Source organism: Glycine soja, chromosome 6, assembly GCF_004193775.1.
Source record: "Glycine soja cultivar W05 chromosome 6, ASM419377v2, whole genome shotgun sequence".
Classification (NCBI taxonomy): domain Eukaryota; kingdom Viridiplantae; phylum Streptophyta; class Magnoliopsida; order Fabales; family Fabaceae; genus Glycine; species Glycine soja.
In genome coordinates this window covers 19,784,696-19,802,086 of record NC_041007.1, presented here as the reverse complement: position 1 = coordinate 19,802,086, position 17,391 = coordinate 19,784,696, and positions in this window count along the sequence as shown.

Genomic DNA, 17,391 nt, shown 5'->3' with positions numbered 1-17,391 from the left:
AAAAAATAGTATTGAAAATAAATAATAATAATAATAATATATTTTAACTCAATATTTTTTTACTTATCTAATTACTTTAATTCAAATATTTTATCTTTTTTCATTCATGTTTATCAAACTCATCCTTAATAATTTGTATGGTGAAGAAAAAAAAAAAAGAAACATGGATTAAAGTCCTATTTTTACTATTTTTACAATATTTAATAAATAAATTGTCCCACATTCATCAACATCAATCACATCAACATAAATCACATCTTCATCAATTGATGGTCCACTAATGATCAATGAATGTGGAATTTAAAATATGTAATACTAAAAATTGCAAACCAAAATTATGAATTTAAAAATAATGAAACTAAAATTACAATTTTTTTTATTAAGAGGGAGTTATTTATAAGAATAACCACAAATTGCCACAGCGTGCAGCAACAGAAAAGAAGAAACCGTAAAAAATCTTCAACATGTGTTTAAGCTTCCAACGGAAAGAGAAAGAAAAAACTTTGTTAAATAGCCTTCATAATACATAAGAATAAGAAGATTAGAAAAGAAAATGGCAGTTTTTCTTTTATCTTTTAGAAAACTAATTCTGAAAAAGGAAAATATTTTTACTTTAAATCTGAAATTATGATAAAAATATTTACCAACAATTCCTCACTAATTTAAAATTTAAAGTAATGAAATAGCATAATATTATAATTGTGTAGTATTAGTAAAAAAATTTATAATTATATAAAAAACTGAAAAAATAATTTTAATGCTGTATAAGGCATTGTATTTCTTAGTACAATGATACTTTTGGGTTAAAACCTTATGCTTAGTGCACTTTAATTTCCACCCGAAAAATATAAAGACTTAATTGTCGTAGGTGACATCTCTTAATCGGACTTTATAATATAATATAAGTATTTATTTGAATTCTAATCAGTGAATATGCCTTACGAATTTATATATTAACCTGTCAGACAGACTAATCGTGTGCAGTAAATAATTCCTGAAGCAAAGAATACCGATATTTGTAAAATATTTCTACATAGTAGTAGAATTTATGTATGAGAGATAGGCAAAACGATGCACATTTTAGTGTACTTATGTCTCTTTTCTTTATAAAAAGAGGGAGCTATTTATTTATATGAAGAATAGCCACAAATGTGCAGTCCCAAATTACCACAACGTGTCTATATTTTGCTTGTGCTTCAATCCTTGGAATTGCTCAAAGTGTCTTTACACTATGCCTCTTTTAAAACATAAATAATTGGTTAACAAATGGGCCCAATACCATTACCAAAAAAGAGGACCTAAACCCAAGAAAACAATGATAACAAGGAAATTAATCCGGGAATAGGAACTCCCAAAACATCAGAAAACAATAACTGATTCAACTGAACAGTAGGTAACTTTAAATGTAAATTACTTGTTTTTTTAGAAAAAAATAATCTAGGAGGTGCATTTAGAAAAAAGATAAGCCAATAACAATGGCCTTTCACCATTTACATCCAAACTGGCCCGATGCGCTGTGTACTCTTCTAGGGAGCCTATTTAAGGCAATGGACATGTCTACGGTTTTTCTTTGGGATATGCTAGGTGCACCCAGCAATATTGCTGGTGCACCCAGCAATTTATTGAAACTACCATTTTACCCTTCACTAAAAAAGTTTAAAATATTTAAATAGTTTTCTTCTCCTCTCCCGGAATCACTCAGCCACTTCTTCTTGCTTCTGCTTTTCTTCCTTTGCTTACCTCTTCCGCGAGCCTTCTCCTTCACCGCGAGCCCAGGTGCTGCTTCTTTCGGTTGGACGCCATTTCCGTTCGAGGTAGGTGTCCCTAATCTTCCCTTTGCTTTTATTATGCACTGTAGTTGTAGCATTTAGGGTAGGTTAGAAGAACCTTAGGTTAGCGGAACCGTAGGGCAGAAGACGAGAGCAGGAGACGCCGGAAAAAATGGGGAAATGGCTGACGACGGAGTCTTCCGGAAGACCCGTTAGGGGTTCTTCCGGAAGTTCCGGAAGAACCTTTTCCGGAAAGTTTCCGGAAGAAGTGTTCTTCCGGAAGTAACCAAACGTCTTCCGGAAGAACACTTCTTCCAGAAGACTCCCGGAAAACCTCTTCCGGGAACTTTCCGGAAGAAGTGGTTCATCCGGAAGAATTCCGGAAGACGCGTACTTCCGGAAGAAGTTTCAAATTTCTGGAAGACCTTTCCGGAAGAACCTCTTCTTCCGGAATGTTTCCGGAAGAACCACTTCTTCCGGAAGTGGTTTTTTTGTTTTTTTTTTTTGTGTTTTTTTTAAAAAAAATTTAAACAGAAATTGTTTTATTTTTTTTAAATGAATTATTTTATTTATTTTGATTATTTTGTTTTTTAGATTTTATGAAAAATGAAGTTTGGGTTTTTGATGTCATATTTTTTTTATAATTTAAATTGTATATTTTTACTAAATATTAATTTGTAAATTAATTTTTTTTATAAAAGTAGTTGTGTTTGTTTTTGTTTATTGTTTATTTTTTTAAATTAGTGTTTTTTCTTTAAAAATGAAGTTGTCTATTTTTATAATTAAAGTTGTGTGTTTTGGAAGTTTTATAAAAATACTAATTTTTTATAATTAATTAGTTTATTTTATTATAAACGAAGTATTTTATTTACTAAAAAAATTGTGGATGTTTACTAAATAATTTTTTTTACATTAGTTGTTTAATTTTTTTTTAAAATTAAGTTGTGGATGTTTAGTAATGAATTATTTTTATATTAGTTGTGTTTTGTTTTTATAAATGAAGTTGTTTATTTTTTTTTTAAAAAAATTAACTTGTGGATGTTTACTAAGTAATTTAGTTGTGTTTTTTTTAGAAATGAAGTTTCTTATTTTTTTTTTAAATTAAGAGTTGGATGTTTACTAATTAATTTTTTTTACATTAGTTGTGTTTTTTTTTATAAATGAAGTTGTTTAATTTTTTTTTAAAATTAAGTTGTGGATGTTTAGTAATGAATTATTTTTATATTAGTTGTGTTTTTTTTTATAAATGAAATTGTTTAATTTTTTTTTAAAAAAATTAAGTTGTGCATGTTTATTAATAATTTTTTTTTACATTAATTGTTTTTTTTTATATAAATGAAGTTGTTTAATTTTTTTTTAAAATTAGGTCGTGTATGTGTGAAAATAATTTGATTTAAGTTAGTCTTATTTGTTTATAAATAAAGTTGATTTTTTATAAAGAAAATTGTGTATATTTTGACCGAAAAAAATACGTGTTCGACATGATTTACAGATCATGGCCAAAACACGAGGTTTAGGTCGTGCCATAGGTAGAGTTGTAGGCAGAGATAGAGCTGCTGACGAGGATGCTGGCGATGTTCCCGAGAGGCGTAGGCCTACTGCCTCAGCCCGTAGGCTACGCGTTCATCAGATGACTACGGAGGGACGTGATATGGCTGAGGACGTCGCTGAAATGACTGATGATGTCCCTGAGCAGCCTACGGAGGCACCTGAGATGCGTGCGGACGCACAGGGTGCTGATAGTGGTGAGGGGTCAGATGGTGATGATGCTGCAGAGGGATTCCCTGGTGGTCCACGTGACCCGTCAGTGCTCACATCATTTGCCGAGCATGTTGCACATGCCGTGTGGAGTGGACAGGTATTTTAATTTGTTAATTATTTGTCATTGTTTATTTATTTGTTTATGATTAATTTTTTTTAATAATTGTATAATTTGTACTTCAAATCAGGAACGTCCTGATTTGAAGTTAGTGTCACATGGGAGGAAGGTGACACTGATTGGGAGGCCAGTGCCTGAGATTGAAGGCCTGGTGGCTGCCACAGGATTAAGTTCATTGATAGATTGTTCAGTTATTACTGGCGATCCTGGACTTATATCCGCATTTGTGGAGAGGTGGCACAGTGAGACTAGCACCTTCCACCTTCCTGTAGGAGAGCTGACAATAACATTGGATGATGTGTCGTCCATTCTACATTTGCCCATCACTGGCGCCTTGCACAGTTTCCACGCTCTTTCTACGGAGGAGGCCAGATTCTTGCTCACGGAGTTGCTGGAAGTGTCTGCGGAGGAGGCCAGAGCCGAGACAGCACTCACACGTGGAGCATATGTACGATTAGGATGGGTTCGTGACATTAATGAGACCAGATGTCAGGCCCGGCGGTGGATTGTCGCAGCTTGCGCTTTTCTGCTGCACCTTGTCGGTTGCACTCTTTTTGCTAATAAGAGTGCAACATACGTGCATGTGGTCCACCTTGACGCTTTCCGGGACCTCGCTCATAGTGTTGGTTACGCTTGGGGGGTTGCCGCGCTGGTTCATATGTATGACCAGTTAGATGAGGCTTGTAGGACCACCACCCGACAGCTTGCGGGGTACTTGACGCTACTTCAGGTAAATTTTGTGTTTATTAATATGTTAGGTTCGATTATGATTTAAACATGTTTTTATGTTATGTTAACCTCAATTATTGTGTAGTGCTGGATCTATGAGCATTTCCCTAGTGTGCATCAGTGCGTGACTGACGATACATACCAGGAGACGTCCCCACGTGCTTCCCGGTGGTTGACGTCGAAGGCGCACATGAAGGGCATCACAGGAGCACCCTACAGGGCACGTTGTGATTGTTTGACCGTCACAGATGTGTCCTGGTTGCCATACACGGAGCATCGGGGTGTTAGGGCGTTTCAGGAGATTTCATCGTTCCAGGGTCAGCTCAGATGGGGTCCTATGATCGTCACAGTTCGACCGGAGAGGGTGGTGCGCCAGTTCGGTTACATCCAGAGCATCCCTCCGCCGCCTGTTAGTGCACGATTGTCACACGATCAGATAGATGACAGGTGGATGGAGTTTGCGGATCACTTACTACCTGCGGGTCAACCTTGTCTAGTGCCTGGGCAGGTATCTGCGGATTACATTGAGTGGTTTTTCCGCATATCTCACCCTTTCATGACACCGACCTAGGCAGCTGACCAGCAGAGGGATGCACCAGCTGCAGACCCTGAGGACTACATACAGCCGCCCAGCCCCCAGGTTCCAGTGGCATTTGACCCCCCTCCATATGTGGTAAGATTATTTGCGCGTTTAATGTTTTATGAGTTGTTGTTTATTTTGAATTTCATAACAAATGTTTTTACTGACTTTGACAGGATGATTACGAGGGATATGAGGCGATTGCACAGAGGTTGGAGCGTGTGCTCAACCTTAGGATAGTCACTGTAGGCACAGAGTTATATGACATTATGCAGGACTGCCTGACGATCGCGAGAGGGGGACCCAGTGCTGATGGGACGGTCAGGGCTCGTCAGAGACGCCGCACGGACCATTGATCATTGTATTTATTTTGTTGTGTTGTAGTTGACATGAATATTTGTAATTATTACAGTTTTTGTTTAATATAGTTGACGTGTTTTGCACAGTTTATTATTTTATAATATAGTTTGTTATTCCGATTGTTTGTGGTCCTTAAGCGAAGTTTATGGTTGTTTTAAATTTATTTTTAAAAAAAGGGAACCTAGAATCATGAGTTTTGTTTGTAAGAATTACATAAAAAATAAAAGTTTTTAAAATGATTAATAATTCATAAGTGAACCCTTTTTCCATGTTCAAGTACCCATGTTTGTAAGAATTACATAAATGAACCCTTTTTCCATGTTTGTAAGAATTACATAAAAAACATAAGTTTTTAGAATCATGAGTTTTGTTTGTAAGAATTACATAAATGAACCCTTTTTCCATGTTCAAGTACCCATGTTTGGGATTTTTTTGCGTGGGTGTGCCAGTGCCCTGAGACAATGGATGGCGGCCATTTCTCATGTTTGGACGTCAAAGAACCCAAAACAAATAGTCCCGTTCCCCGGTTCCGTCAACTAACACGTCAAAACAAAGCCTCAAAATCCAAAAAAATACGAAATGAACCCTTTTTCCATGTTCAAGTACCCATGTTTGGGATTTTTTTGCGTGGGTGTGCCAGTGCCCTGAGACAATAGATGGCGGCCATTTCTCATGTTTGGACGTCAAAGAACCCAAAAAAAATAGTCCCGTTCCCCGGTTCCGTCAACTAACACGTCAAAACAAAGCCTCAAAATCCAAAAAAATACGAAATGAACCATTTTTCCATGTTCAAGTACCCATGTTTGGGATTTTTTTGCGTGGGTGTGCCAGTGCCCTGAGACAATGGAGGGTGGTCATTTCTCATGTTTGGACGTCAAAGAATCCAAAAACAATAGTCCCGTTCCCCGGTTCCGTCAACTAACACGTCAAAACAAAGCCTCAAAATCCAAAAAAATACTAAATGAACCCTTTTTCCATGTTCAAGTACCCATGTTTGGGATTTTTTTGCGTGGGTGTGCCAGTGCCCTGAGACAATGGAGGGTGGTCATTTCTCATGTTTGGACGTCAAAGAATCTAAAAAAATAGTCCCTTTCCCCGGTTCCGTAAACTAACACGTCAAAACAAAGCCTCAAAATCCAAAAAAATACGAAATGAACCCTTTTAACAATTAATTTTTTGGACCACTGAAACAACGCATTCAACTTTATTATGGGAATTAAACACGCCGTAAACATATAAAGGTTACATCAATGAAAAAACAAAAAATTAAACATCACATTCAGTTGTTTAGCGACGTCCCACTGACCTCGTCTTCAACATATTTAGTAAAGACAGCTAAAATTTCTATTGGTCCATATTTTTTCCAGTAGTTAGATTGTACTAACACCTTCAGCAGTTCTTCGTTGGTGATCAGATCATTTGTTTCATATTTTATAACCGTATCTGAATACTCAAACCGAGCTGGTTGGCGGAAAAACAATCGTCTTACCGTTTGTGATTCGTGAATTCCAAGAGGGGGAATCCCTTTAGGTGCAACTTGCTTGATTAAATTCTTCAGTTCATCGATGGTACATGTTGAAGGAATTTGAAATTTCTTAGGATTTTTTCCTGTGAACGCGCATCCAACAAATTTGTTCTGCGGTGGCATGTTCCATTTGCCGTTGTAATACAGGATCGCGTCATGAATACGAGGCATAGTGCGTTCAAGTAAGTTTATTATTCCATCTGGTGTTCTTCCAACGGTGCATAATAACTCAATCGGACCAACACAAGAAAATTGATCATTACACATTAACATTGTGTTGACATCGTCATCATTTATCAATTTGATACACTCAAAGTGAATTTGGTTACCTGTATCGATGAATGGCTTCCGGTAGTGAATTTCATCCAAAAATTGTTTGTCGGATAGCTGAAGGGTATTGTGTATTCTGGTTTTTAGGCTTGCAAAATCACACCTATTTGGTACTCGAATGGGCACCGGAGTTGAAGTTTGGAAGTAAACCCCAGTATCATTGTGAATAATCGATCCATTTGGATAAATGAAAGCCAACCTTGAGTTGACAATCGTCTGACTGCTAGTTTCTCCTAGAAATGCCATAGTTTGTGTATCAGTTGGGAGATTATTTGAAAGCAAGATAATGTGTGATTTAGTAGCCTAGTCTGCCATATATATAGATGGTTGTGACCGAGCCTTTGTTTAACTTTGTTTACAAAAAAATAGACACGCGTAAATGTGTAGTCAAGTCAGCCAATGTGTTGTCGCTAATGTGTAGTCAAGTCAACCAATGTGTTGTCGAGCGACTGCTAGTTTCAAAATGTGTACTAAAGTCAGCCAATGTGTTGTCACGCTCAAACTGTAATACGCATGCATGTCATTATGTGTTGTCAATTATGGCAATGATGTATGTTGCACGCGTAAATGATTTTTGTTGGACCAACAATTTCCTTGCTTAACCAAACGAGTAGTTGATAATATTAATTGGTTAGTAACGGGTTACAAAAAATTATATCGCATAATGAATACAATTAAATAAACAATGCATGTTTAGTCTTCATTTAGGTCTACATAGTGTGTTTTGAATGACATCAAGCTTGTGTATTGCTGCATTCTACTAATATATGGAATTGCCCATTGCTTTGCCTGAGAATAACAATTGGTTGACCACAACAGCGCTGGAGGCGGCAACGGACAATGGTCTTTCAAATAAATCTGTTGTACATGAACAAACATTATATCATGCGCTGACCGTGCCAAATGAACCAGCGAAGTCATTGCATAATTGTTACACTAACTATATTCAATGTACCTGAACAAAATGATTTCCAAACACGTGACCGACACATATGATGCGGTGACCAGAAGAGTCAGGTGGTGGTTGACTTCTAAGAGGGAAAAATGTCATGCTTTGTTGTTGGGACAACGATACAAGGATTACGTTATACCGTGAAGCAATCACATATCCCATGTCTGTTATATCCATCCACTTGTCCACACTAACCTGAATGAACCAAACATACACATGTAAGTAATTTAAACATTGTTATTAAAAAAAATTAACCTAAAAACATACCTTTGAAAAGCCATCAACAAGTAGGGACAACTTTAATTGTTCAAATCTCTCTGTGCCACCGAAGAGGTTCATGTACTCATGCGACCACCTGCCAAGTTCTTTAAGCAATTCATTACGCACTAACGGCCACGAATCTTCCCCCATACCTAATAAAGCGCCAATGGACCGATATCCACAGTTACCGTCCGCTTTCACATCCACAACGTCACGAATGAAACCTTGAAAGAATGACGCAAATTGATCCAACATTGGGATGATCCTTTTTGGCTGACGCGGTTGAGAACATGATGCACTTCGTTTCACTGGAGAGTTGCTGCTTTGAACAGAATGAAAAGCATCAACATACTCCTAGTAAGACGGATCACGCTTTGTGGATGTTTGACTTCTTTTCATCGGTTTCTTCGGTGCACCTTTAGTGTTCACCTTTGACGGAGGATGGCACATAGAGTTATGATCAGGGTATGCGATTTCTCAAAGTTTACTCTTCAGATTTACTTTGCCAGCCACATCAAGTTCATCAAACCTTTTAGATATGACCTCTATTTCTTCCTTGATGGTGACTTCCGTCTCACATAACCCTTGGTCTGAAAAGCAAAGTCTCCTCCAAAAAAGATGGACTGACTCCAATGGGATGCTGCTAGCAGTATACCTAGAAAGCTCACATGCACAAGGAAGCCCGTGCGTGCTTCTCATCACACAACCACAAGAAGAGAGATTGTTCCCGAGATAACGTAGACGGTCAATCTCAGAAGCAATCTGATTTAAAGCATCCCTCGAAACCATCCCAAGAAGCCTCTTGTATAAGGATTTTTTATATACATGGCCAACCACATGCGTACTGGTTTCAAAGGATGCTTTAATTTCGACGTGTTGTAGCGTGATCATGTTGTTCATGGCATCCCAAACACTACATAGGTCTCCAACGCTATTTTGTAGTACTCTTTTGAGAGCCCAATGAGCTGATTCAACCCTACATTTAAAATACACAACAAACATGAAAATATACAACAATTAAATACCATTTAATATTAATCGTTACTAACAAATAAAATCAGTTGTTAATACCTGTTTGTTGTTGTGTTGCCTAGGTGCATGACCTTATTCGTCCATGCTATAATAAATTTTTCCTTGTAGGGGATAATCCATGTGTCGTTAACATAGTCAACGAACATCGGCCAAGGCTGTGACACCCTCTACCCCTCACATATATATTAATAAAGGAATAAAAATTCAAATATTAATTAAAAGTATTTTTAAAACATTTTTAAATACAAGCTTTTCAAATGGATAAAAGGCTCACATTCACTTTCTTCTACATCCTATTCAAACTTGTCCAAATAAATAATAAAGTCATCTCGACTCAAAGAAAATCATATAAGTCTCATACAATTAATATAGAACCTATATCCTAATGTCACATCCTATCAGAGCGTGGTGTTCCCGTGTCCTCTAGCATGAGATTCTTCATAGTCATCCACCTATTCATCTGCTCCCCCGAACACAAGTTCAAGATCATCACAGGATCAAAACACAACAACACACAGGGAGTGAGTTATCACATTCCTAGCTAATAGAGAAACAAGACAATTAAATATACATATTATATAAATGAGATACCACTTGCTTAAACATAGCTCACGTAACTTCACCACTTCATCATTCAAAATTCACTTTTCAATTATCAATCACATTACACAAGAATCCCACACTTCGATCAAGATATAATAACACATCAATTAGCAAGCATATGCAATAGTTATGCTAAGACTCAATCCTATATGCAATGTGGTACCATGTCAGTGAAAAACCACCCTGGGGCGCTTAGGAGTACATAACAAGACACACCACACAATGGGTTTGTCAGGTCACTCTCACTAAGTAAGATCATAGGGAGACCAGTCAGGGTCACGATGTTTTGCGAGAATGCTCCAACCATATGAGATCAGCATAGGCTTAAAGGAGCACTCAAACCCGGTGACCCCCAAGGCCTACACTCCGAAGAGTCCGTCAGGGCCTCTCCCTCCTGATTCAGGTCCAACCCCTAAAATAATTTTTGCATGCAGACACTGCTCATGAATTATACAATACCCACGACCTTACACTCGTGTTTTAAACACGTTCAACACAATCGCACTATGATTTAACACTGGCTCCTAAATAGGAAACCTACATTTTCTCTTTAACACTGCGCATCAACGCTTTTCTCAAGATAACACTGGTCGGGTTATTGTACAATTCATAGCTTACAACACAAGTAATTTCACATCAAGTGTTAACTACACACTTATCCACAACTAGAACTCATTCACAATTTCACTTCTCATAGTGTGATAATCCACCATCACATGTTTACACGTATCTCACAAATTAACACATGTTCAACTTTACACTTATACTCAATCTCAATAACAATATTATAATCTCAAAGCAACATATTCTTCTACAATTCATCACATACTCACAATTTGAATCATCATTTCATATCCTCAATATAACAATTTATATAAAACACTATCACAACATTAGGACTAAAACCCCTTAACTAATATTACACAATTATATCAAAATCATAGGTCGAAATATACAAATATCAAGAGCACAATTTATCAAGAAATTTTCATTAGGACATCAATATTTTATTTATAATCATAAAGGAAAAATTGCAATTTAATAAACATCTCAAAATAAAACCCCAATTTAATCCTCTAAGGATCCCTACACATGTTCTCACTAATCCCCAACTGTGAATAACTCATCCCTTACCTCTGAGCGGACTCACGTGTCTTCAGCCAGGGATAGCAACATCTCTAGCGGTTCCCTGAAATTCTTTCAGTTATTCCTCCGACTGCTCCGATAGAATTCCCAAACGTTAGAGAGACGGAGAAGAGATTGAAACCTCCACTTATACTGTCTTCATGCGATTCCTTTTTCTCCCTCCACGAATATTATCTCGCAAATCCCAACGGTGAAAGTGTGCGGAATTGAATTTCGAACAACATATCCAAATTTCACAATAATCCAACGGTTAACGAAACCGGGATCGTAGTTTTACCAAGACAGCTCTGGGTTTCTGTGGGAAAGAAAAAAGCTACAATGCGAAGGGTGTTTCTCTCAGTTCAGACATGATATCGAAATTCCCAACGGTGAGAATGCTCGGAATTGTGTTGCGAACATGATACTCAAATTTCACGACGATCCAACGGTGAACGGGTTCGAGATCGTCGTTTTTCTGAGACTGGTTTGGTGGGCTGCGGGAAAAAGAAAGGATTTTGAGAGGAGAAGGGGAAAAACGAAAATGAGGCTAAAAGGAGGCAGCTGACTTAACATAACTATTTATACCTAGGGTACTCAGCCTATTATTTGCTTTATATTTATTTATTTATTTTACTAAAAAGCTTTTTAAATTTATTTACGAAAAATTGGGATGTTACAAAGGCGAACAAGCAACTTGAAACTTCTGATGTGACTCATGGAACTCGTATTCGGACGGACAATCAACCAAAGTACCCCAACTATCCATTACATAGTCCCACGCATTTTTTTCCCCGATTAAAGATTTGCACTTCGCCTTCACATTCTTATCGATATGAAACCTGCACAACAAATTAGTAGACTCGGGAAACACAGTTTTCACTGCATTCATCAGTGCTAGGTCTCTGTCAGTGACAATAACAAGAGGGAGGCGATCGTGTCTTAAAAATAGGTCTCGAAATCGTTCCAAAGCCCATACAATATTATTAACACGCTCAACCTCCAGATATGCAAACCCAGCAGAGAATGTCATCGCCGTTGGTGTCACTCCAACAAAGTCAAGTAGTGGGAGTCTGTACCTGTTTGTTTTGTAGGTACTGTCTATAAAAAACACCAGATGACATGCATTGCATAACTTTACTGCATCTGGGTGACACCAAAACAGATCACGCACCACAACTTTATTCTTCAATCTATGTCAATGAATGTATTGATCACGTTCGAGAAGCTTCATCAGATGCTGCATTTCGGTATCAGCTCCTCTTATTGAAGAACGATATGCACTTCTTGCATTGTAAATTTGCTTTATCGTGGTGTAACTGTCGGCATTGTGTTCCTTCAACGTTAGCAAGATGTTTTTCGGTTTCACCATTGACTTTGTCATATCAACAATAATTTTCTTTTCTTCCTTAGTCAATCGCCCGATGTATGGATGTCCAACTAAGGACTTCGCCAATTCATGATTATGAATCCCACAGATCAACTTCACCATCCAACCTTCCCCTCCACGCACTGGTTTCCCACGAAGCCTGAAGGGACAACCACATTTCCTACTCCCGGTGTTTTTTCTAACGAATTCTTTATTTCTACACTTGTACGTACCACTCCTTTCACACCCAATTAACACAAATGAACTTCTTCCTCTGCTACCGGTCTCTGTGTCAGATCTCATAATCACTGCAACAAATCCATTTTCATGGGCAACTGTTCGAGCCCATTGCAAAACATCATCTCGAGTAGCGAATACCTACAACGCAACCCTAACATTAATTTTCATACAAACCATCAATTCAACCAATGACTCAAATTATCTATGATTACCTGAGATGTATTAAAAGCATTTGAACAATCGACATGTGGTTCATTCACTCCACATTCTTCTTGATTATCATAATCATAATCCATATGAACTTCTTGTGACATCGCAAAGTCATACCTCCATTGATCTTCGTCCATCTTAAGGACATATGCATCATACACAAGTACATTCAAATTATCATATAACCACATCCAAAAATTTACTACACCTTAAATAACAAACATATTAATAGGACATATGCATCATACACGACTATATTAAAATTATCATGTAACCACATCGATAAATTGACTACTTATTAACTAACAACTAATACAAATATATTCTAAATTTATAACTACATTATTTACTTAAACTAAACTTATCACTATAATAAACAACTAATAAAACATTTTTGTACCATTATACATTTAAGTTACCTAAATCATTTAATATTATACCATTATACCTAATTAAATCAATAATCCACAACATATATAAAACAGAAATAAAAAAAAATTATAAAACAGAAATATATATATATATATACCATTATAAAACAAAAAAATTATTAAATGAATTTTATTGTTATAAATTTTAATGTCCACAATATATACCATTATACCTAATTAAACAAATAAATCCATTAATCCATTATTAACTAACAGAAATATATATATATATATATATATATATATATATATATATATATATATATATATATTATAAAACAGAAATAAAAAAAATGCTAATAATTTAACATTCCGGAAGACCTTCTTCCGGAAGTTACTGAGGCCTATTTCGGAAGAAGTGCTTCCGGAAAACACATCCGGAAGCACTTCTTCCGGAATGGGCCTCAGTAGCTTCCGGAAGAAGGTCTTCCGGAAGTTACTGAGGCCTACTCCGGAAGAAGTGTTTCCGGAAAACACTTCCAGAAGCACTTCTTCCGGAATGGGCCTCAGTAACTTCCAGAAGAAGGTCTTCCGGAAGTTACTGAGGCCTATTCCGGAAGAAGTGTTTCCGGAAAACACTTCCGGAAGCACTTCTTCCGGAATAGGCCTCAGTAACTTCCGGAAGAAGGTCTTCCGGAAGTTACCCCTTCCGGAAGAAGTTCTTCCGGAAGTGTTTTCCGGAAACACTTCTTCCGGAAAAGACCTCAGTGCCTAAAATTTCTTCCGGATACACATTTTTTTATTGCTTTTCTTCTCTAAAAACTAGCCGGAAAAGAAAAAAAATACCCATAAAAGCGTACCTCCGACAAAATAGGAAGAACAGCCACTAACAAAACTTCAAATACGGAACACGGGACCACCGAATCTCTAAATACTTCACGGGGCCATCAATGGAAACTGCAAAAGGGACCACCGAAAGAACACCAAGCAACCGGAAGAAACAAAGCAGAAGAAAGCGAAAGGCAGTAAAAAGAAGCGAAGAAAGCGAAAGCGCAGTAGAAAGAAGTGTGTACACGTTAATTTAAAGAAAATTACACAAGGGCAAAATCGTCATTACATACGCATTAAATATTATTTTATTTTTACTTATTATTATAAAATGAAAATTATTATTTCGTTACATACGTTCACTAATTATTTAATTATTTATGTATAATAATATTAATTATTTTATAATTTAGTTTATCCATTAAAAGTAAATTATATTATCAAATAATTTTTTTTTAAAAAAAGTTAACTTCCGGAAGAAGTTTCTTCCGGAAACTTCCGGAAGAAGGTTCTTCCGGAAACTTCCGGATGACGTTCTTCCGGAAGTAGTTTGTGGGTACTTCCGGAATTCACAAATTCTTCTTCCGGAAGAAGTATTTCCGGAAACTTTCCGGAAAAGCTTTTTCCGAAAAGTTTCCGGAAATACTTCTTCCGGAAGAAGAATTATTGAAGGGCAATTTTGCCACTTCACTGTTTGCTGGGTGCCCCAGCAATAATGCTGGGTGCACGTAGCAACTCCCTTTTTCTTTTTTTCTTAGAAAAAACTCAAGTGACGGTAAAATATCAGGGAAATTATTAAAAAGGCGCCCAGGTGTTTAATAGTGCATACTCAATATTCAATAAGCATTCGAGAACATGAGAGGAGTTACGCTAATTATATTGTTTTTTTTTTGTTAATGTATGCTAACATAGCTTAGTTACTCTCTAAATATAATAATCTTTTAATTAATTTATACTGTTTTAGAAAGTTGGTTAATATAGTTAGTCTTGTTAATTTTTTTTTTTGGAATAAATATCAATTTTATGCATTATAAACACATCACAAAAAACATAGACATATGGAAACTGACTTAAAGATTATGAGCCATATATAAAATCAAGAAGTCAACTTTAGACACATTTAATGTAACCTTTAGACTAAAATATTTAATGCAAATACTTGTTGTAACCCATGTGACTAATAATGTCACATGAGCAAACAATATAAATAAACAACCTGTAATCACCAAAGACACAACCCAACTCAATACTACGAGTATTCATAAAAGTCTTTCTCTTTGATTTTTCTCTCTCATTCTCTCTCTTCTAAGCTATCTAATGTTGCACGAGCCAAATCATTTTTCGTGTCCTACACCATAACAACAACACTATATATGGGAAATGTTGATTCTCTAGGATAAAAGAGTTAATAGTTCATGGATCTTTGTTAAAGTGAGTATGCGAAACAAAAAAGCTTCAACAACAACAACACATTTTTCACCTATAACCAAGGCCACAACTTCTCCAATGATGGAAGAGAACGCAGAGTTCACAAGCACGCAATTGGTTGAACTTGTAGAGATGCTTAAATAGCAAAAAGTGGTACTTGAAGAACAACAAAAACTCATGGATTTGTGAATAGAAAAGGAGGATACACAAGTCGAGCATTCAAAAGCAATATAAGATGAAGCATATTCACTGGCAAAGAAAAAACGTGGCAAAAATAAGGTGAACAAATTGAAATCGCAAATTCTACCAAAATCCAGAAAAAAATAGTCTATGATCACTATCGTCACAGGGATGGAGGAAGAAATGGATTCTGACAAGGCCATTTCTTTCAACAGGTCGTTTCCAAAGGGCTTAGTGGAGCTCCAAGTTTCGAAGCAGTTGAGACAACTTTCAGCAATGGAATTGTATGACAAATCATTCGATCCAAACGATCATTTTTTGAAATTTGAATCGACATTGTACTACAAGGGAGCTTTAGCCTCGATAATGTGTCGCATGTTTCCATTGTCATTAAAGTCCACCGTGTTGAAGTGGTTTCAATTAAAGCCATTGAGGTCCATTGACTTGTGGCTTGATTTAAAATAGAAATTTAGATTCATTTTTGCAACCAGCAAAGAAAGGCCAAAAATGAAGGTTGACTTAAGATTAATTTGACTAGGAGCTGGGGAACTATTGAGAGAATACATTTCACGATTCAACAGCGAGGCAACAGTCGCGAGAAGCCTACAATCTGGAGTTGTGCTGATGTTGGCAAAGGACGGTGTGAGAGAAGGATCTCCTTTCTTTATATCCATATCAGAAACTCCAGTAGATAATTTGGAGGAATTTTTGAAAAAGGAGAAAAAATAAATCAATTATGAAAATGTCTTGGAAGCCAAAAAACTAAAATCAACCAAAAATCAAAATGCACAAAAGACAAAAACACAGGGAAAAAAGAACAAACTACCAAAGTTGGATGAGAGAACGACTTACAAAGTCAGATAAAAAATTAACAAATATTACACACCCTTAAACGCTTCATGGGGAAGAATATTGAATGAGATTACAAATGTGGAGCTAAAAGATAATGACCTTGATGTGCTTAAGCCATTAAGAACCAGGAATGACATAAGAGACCAATCGAAATATTGTCTCTATCATCGTCTAATATGACACAACACTGACAATTGCTTCCAATTGAAAAATGTCATTGAAATCCTTATATGTCGGGGTAAACTAGACAGATACGTGCGAGACCAAGGAGGTAATTACAAGCCTCAAGTCTCGATATGATTGGTCAAATCATGGAAAGCAAAGAGAAAGGTCTAGAAGTCCTGACAAACATCAAAGAAAAGGATGTTCTAGGGAACACTGTCTGAGATACATACATAGGACTTTAGAGAGGGAGATAAAAAACTATGTGTAGACAATACACTGGGATAGCTTTGAATTGAAGCATAAGACAAAATCTCTTGAAAAAAGGCCTAAATCCCCTCAGTATAAACATGAGGTGATATATGTCATAGCAGGGGGATTTACTAGTGGAGGATCATCAAACAATGCTCAGAAAAGATATGCGAGAAAACTTTTGACTATTGATCATGGTGGAAGAAATTAAAAATTGGTTAAAAGACAACCTCCACCCTTGATTTTTGATGACAAAGGCATTGATATGTCAATTGTTCCAAACCATGATGATCCCCTTCTGGTAAGGGCCTTCATTAATAATAAGAAGGTACATCGGTTATTGGTAGGTATAGGTAG